Raw genomic sequence first — 6,250 nt, forward strand, 5'->3', positions numbered from 1 at the left:
TCCATTACTGTCCTCAAACCTCTCACCAACTTCCCCTCTAGAACCAGTCCTACTTCGGAAACAAAACAGGAAGGGGTTTTCCAACTTACCACTATTAGCCCCCAGTGCCAACTGGCCAAGCTCTCCAATCACAGAGCAGGACTCTCTTAATAGCCACATCCTACCAACCAATCAATTGACAGTATCAACATGTACCAACACGTGGCACAACATGGCGAGGACTTGACAGAGAAGGCAGCTGTATGTACCATCCTCTGCTGACCTTCTCCAATGAACTTAAGACAAATGTTGTGCCATATGGTTGTTTTATTCTTTTTTGTATTCTGATTTTAACAATGATTTTTTTGTTGTTGTTGTTTTTTTTTTTTTCAATGACGGCGTATATGCTCACAAGTATACTACTCGTTTGGGTTAGCCCTCCGTTAAGTGCAAGCTTATCTGATGTTACAGGGATGCCAGTTGCTCCATCACCATTGCTGTTGCTTAGTTTTATTTCTTTATTTTTTTAGTTTGCTTACCCTGGCAGGTCCCATCACCCAACTATTCCCTCAAAAAATTTCCCGCAGTCCTCCACAGACTGCCAGGTTGAGCTGCATTGTGCTACAGGAGACTAGAAGTAAAAAAAAAAGGAAGAAAAAAACCCCACAACTTTCTCACAAAGAGAAACAATGTGTGGGGGGAAAAGGGAGAAGGAGTTGCTATCTCACTTAACTTGAATTCTTCTGAAGAGAGAAGCACTGTTGTTTAAGAAGTGCCTTCACTGGTGCATTTAGTTTCTTTGTTTCCTTGCTTGTACTTTCTCTCTCGCTTTGTTGTTGTTGTTGTTGTTGTTGTTGTCATTGTTGCTGTTGCTTTGGAAACTCCCTCAATCTCAGGATTGGTTGGCCGCACGGGCTGGAATTGAACGGCTGCCTGGCACGTCTCTCTCCTGACAAGCCCAGTCTGAGCCTCCCTATCCACCATCCACCACCACCACCATCCCACCTCTGGCCCAGTGCAAAAGCCCTGTCAAGCTGTCGGTGCCTGGCCTTGCAGCAGAGTGGAGATTTGGCCTCGGGATTGAAGGGTTACTGCTAGTCTAGACAGAACCGTACTGTACTGTACTGTAAGTGCTTCATGTACAAGTTGCTTCATTGTATTATGTGCTTTAAAAGAACAAACAGTGACGATAGATGAGATGGAGGATAAAACATTTTTTTTTAATTTTTGTTTTGTTTTTGTTTGTGTTTTTTTTCTCTGCCAACATGTCCAAACACAGGGATGTGAAGGTGCTCAGTGAGAGAGCAAAAGTTGGCACAGGAGAGACAACCAGACGTGCATTCCTAATCAAACTTTGTGTACTCCTTTAAATCAAGCTGTGCGTGGAGAATTCAATGATTGCTGATTGTATTGATACATAGTGTCCAGAAGTTGTAGCTTGGATGGCTGTTCCAATTTAGATGTCCACCTGTGTGTGTGTGTGTGTGTGTGTGTGTGTGTGTGTGTGTGTGTGTGTGTGTGTGTGTGTGTGTGTGTGTGTGTGTGTGTGCGTGTGCGTGTGTGTGCCTGTGTGTGGGTGTGTGAGAGAGAGAGGAAGAGATAGAGAGAGAGACATAGATGCTGTGGGTGAGAGAGAGTGTGTTTGTATTGGTCACACCTGTGACAGTCATGACAAAGACACTGTGTGTGTGTGTCTAGTATTGATATTGTCATTTTCTTTTATGAAGGATTCAAATAGTTTTTGGGTGACGCCCTTGGGACCGGACAGGCAGTGGCTCTTCGTGATTTAACCTCTCTTTTCTGAGGTCACGTGAAATCGTGTGTGAGTGTGGGACAGGTTGCGGGGGAATGCATGAAGTTTCTCCCCAACACTGCTCATCGTGTTACTCTAGTCAATAGGGTTGATTGTGCGATAAAACCAATATATAAATATATATATAAACTGTAAAAAGTTGAAACGATGTACAAAAAAAGGGAACGAAAAAGATCTTATTTTTTTGAAGTATTAGGAAACCTTAAGCAGTTGGTGCTCCAGTTATTTTTTGTTTTGCGTTTCGTGATTTCTTTTATTTTTCACTCTTTTCCTCTCAGCACTGCTGAGATGAGGGTGACAGCACCCGACCCAAAGCTCTCAAAGTTCTCAGAGCTTTGACTTCTTTTGCCCCTTTATAAAGAGGCCCCCTGGGGTAACATTCACACTGATTTGCCCCCCGTCTCCTTCGAACTCCCCTTTTTTACAGTTCACATAGATGATTAATGACGCCTTTTCAAAAAAACACATCTCTCCAGCGTCAGAGGGGAGACAGCGAGACTGCCTAGATTACACGTTTCAAGTATCGTCAACCATGACAACTACTTGTTATTCCGAAACTTTGCGAGGAGAAAAGAAAAAGAACTCAATTGTTTCAGTCTCTTTTTAATTGTCTGTAGCTTGTGTGCAGCTAACGCGCTCTCAAGGGATATACGTAGATGACAGACAAAACATCAAGGCTTGTATGCCAGTAAAAGACAGCGCGAGTTCCCTATTGTGTGATTGTCACAAGGCCAACCCATCGATATAGAAGCCAGTCAATCAAAAGTAGTTTAATCTCTCCGTGAAGAGCGCTTCAAACAGACTGGGCAACAGGTGCAAATTAGCTCCATTGTACGCTGTAATGATTAGATATGCAAAGTTCCGCCTTTATCTTTTCGAAGGGAAAGAAAATCTCAATTGCTGTTACGTCTCCTACTCGCTCGCTACAGTGCAGCTCGGCAGCATGCCTGTCCTCTGAGCCATTGCCCTAGCACATGTGCTACAATAACGCCATGAGACTGCAAGATCTCAAAAAGGAGATTTTATTCCATACGCCTCTGCGGTGATGGTGGCCTTGGGAAACAAGCATGAATGGTGCACAGTATGGTGCAGTCAAGAAAAAGAGATAGCGAGAGAGAGAGAGTCAATATCTCTCCTAGGACAGTGCAGTGCCTCGTTCTCCGTCAGAAAAAAAACGTCACATCTGCTGCTTGAATGAGACAGTCAGTCAGTCCTTTCTGATATGAGTCACCGCCGAGAGACAGCTGAGCGGTGTGAAGGAGAGTAGGCTTCAGCCCAGCAGCAGTCAAAGACTGGCAGATGGGTCCAAACATTAGCTTCCTACTACTCCATCCTGTCCCTCCAGGTGTTGCCACACACTCTCATAACAGAGGCACCTGGTTTTGGGAGGAAGGTAACAGTATGCCTTACCGACTCTTGAGGCAGGGCTAACACATGGGTTCTTCAACCTATTCCATGTCCAGTGTGTGTCCTGGTTGGCAGGCTTCACAACCCAGCCAATCAGGAGAGACCAATCCCATGTGCCAGAACATCTAGTATATGCATGGGCACAGCATTTCCTCCGTGTGCGCAGTAACATGCGAGGAATACATCCATTTTTTCAAGCAGAATGATGGAAGTATTAGGTGTGCGCACGAGACATGTAAACTCTTAATTCATTCTGAATGTGGCCGTGTTCTGGGAATATTCTGCTTGCAGAACGCTGTTCCACATATGTGAATGGAATATTCTGGAACATGTTGTAAACCAAATACTGACAATATTCTGTTTGAAATCAGAACGTGCGTGTAACTCCGTTCAGTGCCGCCAAATGAACAGGTCCCTTTAGTCAACCATTGATAGCATCCTCCGTCCTTCAGACAGCCATTGGCTTTTTTGCCCTGCCCACACATTTCACGTGGGCGATACTTGCCATAGTGTGGACCTTAGTGGAGCCATCCAGATGTGTGTCCTTCAAGACACACACTCACAAATCCCTCAATAGCACCCTCTGTACACCACTAGAATCCACCGTCCTTAACCTTGTGCATCACAGCAAATGCCTTCGCGTTAGTCAAAGAGTCGTACAGTAGGAAGCAGCTAGTCCGAGACGAGCTTTGTGTGTCAGTGCGTATTGGTTTAGTGCAGTGTTCAGTTGCTGTGCAGCTACAGTAGGCCCACAGAGATACCTCTGCTCTCTGTACACTACAGGGGGTGGGTGGTGGCTTCTATCGCCGTGTTTCAAGTCTCCTTCATCTCCTCCGCGCTTCCTCCTTGCTTCGGCAGTGAGAACACTTAAGCTGGACTAAAACTGCAAGACTAAAATCGAAACCGCAGACGTTGAGTTGTGTTTGCATGCTTACGATTGGAAACAATACTGTCAGTTCTGATTTTCTGTATGTGTGCGGAACAACTCGACGTCAAAATCGGATATGATTTTACATGTAGATTGAGTCTAGCTTGACAATTCAACTGCCATAGCGTTTTAAGTGGCGTGTAAGTGACTCTAAAGCACTATGTCGGTTGGTCCATTGGAAACACGGTTTGCTTTTAGGAGTGTTTTGCGCTTGACATACGTAGGTCTTTTGGCCTTGTCTGTTTTTCATTTGTTTATCTCGTAGTGTCACAATCACAGTTTAATTAATACATGTAACTGATGTATATAAACTCTTCTTCTCTTTATCACTGTTTTGTTATTATTATATTTTTTGACACCACACACGTTTTTTTATCGTATTGTATGAACTTAGCTGTTTTTGTATATTCTATTATCTTTCTTTTTATATTATGTATTACATTTTACTTTGCTTTTTTGTTATCATTGCGGTGTCATATTCTGTTTTCGGTCAATTACAAACTTCGACACACCCAGAAAAGCCATTTGAGTTTCTATAGAAAACTCCAAGGAATTCTAAGCCTACGGCCATTCTACATATTCAAAGTACTGTCTATGGTTAACAATACACTGTTGTAAAAAAACTATGCTATTTTGTTCCCATCATTTTGTGTTAAAAACTCAAAACTGTTCAACAACCCTTATTCCCAGAGTGCGCGCAAACACACGCGCTCGCACACGAGCACACACACATGCACACACACACACACACACACACACACACAAACACACGCACACACACACACACACACACACACACACAATGCTTGGTCTAAAAAGCCCGTCTGCATCCCAAAATCCATCCTGCCACGGTGCCACCCAGACAACTCAATCCCCCAGCTCACTATTTTCGTTCTCCTGTCGGGTCTATACCTGGGTACCACATTAGATCCCCTTTGTCCGCTCTCAGTCTGCCTGTCTGGGTGCTGGAAAGAAGCACAGGCCCTCAGGCCCTCAGGCCTAACAGACGGATGAGGGCAGAGAAGTGGAGTGGAGTCAAGTCAGCCATTCCCAAAGCGAGAGCAGAGCCAACCCCCAAAAATAAACACTCATTTCTGCCTAACTAACCAAGCAACAATTTTTTTTTTTAGAGCCGTTTCTAAAAACGAAAATGTGCTTTTCACTCCGAGCAACACCTACTCTGCAAAGGGCCTGGCCAGTGGTCAGAGTGCAGGAAATCTGTTGGAGAGAGAGGTGAAAAGAGAGACTGCAGGTAGTCTCTTGGAAGGTAAGGGAGAGAGAGAGAGAGAGAGAGAGAGAGAGAGAGAGAGAGAGAGAGAGAGAGAGAGAGAGAGAGAGAGAGAGAGAGAGAGAGATGGCAGGGAGGTCTCACGAGGAGGCCAAAGCCTGGTGATGAGCAGAAGCAGGTGAGATGAGGCTCCATGGCTGGAGGAGAAGGAGGAGTAGCACTAAAGGTGAAGAAGATCGCACATTGACAGATATTCTCCACATGTTTATTTTTTCTCTATTTATTGACAAGTGGAAAAAACACAGGGATTGCTTCTGTAGGGTGGAGGAAGCAGCCTCTTGACTTCAGGTTTGGCCAGCAGGGGGTGAGTGGAGTGAAGTTGTAAGGTATGGGGCTCTCTGTTTCAGCTCGAAAGAAGATCCATCCCCCCTCCATTCCCATGCGATTTTGGGTTTTGCTGTGGTATGCATTGATTAAGTTACGTGGGTGGGTGTGTGTGTGTGTGTGTGCTTGTGTGCGTGCGCTTGTGTGCTTGTACAAGTTTGCCCTTACTCTGGTTGAAAATGAATTGGACTGTTAAACATTGCCATCTAGTGTAGTCTGTGAGACCTGCACCGAGCTCCCCCTCCGTGTGTGTATCACGAAATATTCTGTATTCATTACACAACAGTGAATTATGTTTTGTTTCACCCCCTAGTCATATTGAAAGTGATTTCGGTAATGAATACTTCCATTACCTGGCTAAAACAATCCAAACTGCAAGAGGGAAGACCAGAAACAGCATTCAAACGCATTGTACACTTATCACGCCTGCTCCTGAAGCCATGCAATAGTCTTGCAATTTTGAAGTGCTCACAACATCATCAGTGTCACATGTTTAGTTGCGGTATAGCGC

At 44.6% G+C, this 6,250-nt stretch overlaps 1 protein-coding gene across 1 annotated transcript in view; it reads left to right on the plus strand.

Moving 5' to 3' along the window:
• The window catches only part of LOC134457192 (cadherin-4-like), a 577,874-nt gene extending 572,987 nt beyond the window's left edge, over positions 1–4,887 (plus strand). Inside the window, exon 17 of the mRNA XM_063209057.1 lies at positions 1–4,887. This exon is cut by the window's left edge and continues 416 nt beyond it. The gene's annotated coding sequence lies outside the window, so the exon portion shown is untranslated.
• Positions 4,888–6,250: the final 1,363 nt, after the last annotated feature.

Source organism: Engraulis encrasicolus, chromosome 10, assembly GCF_034702125.1.
Source record: "Engraulis encrasicolus isolate BLACKSEA-1 chromosome 10, IST_EnEncr_1.0, whole genome shotgun sequence".
NCBI lineage: Eukaryota > Metazoa > Chordata > Actinopteri > Clupeiformes > Engraulidae > Engraulis > Engraulis encrasicolus.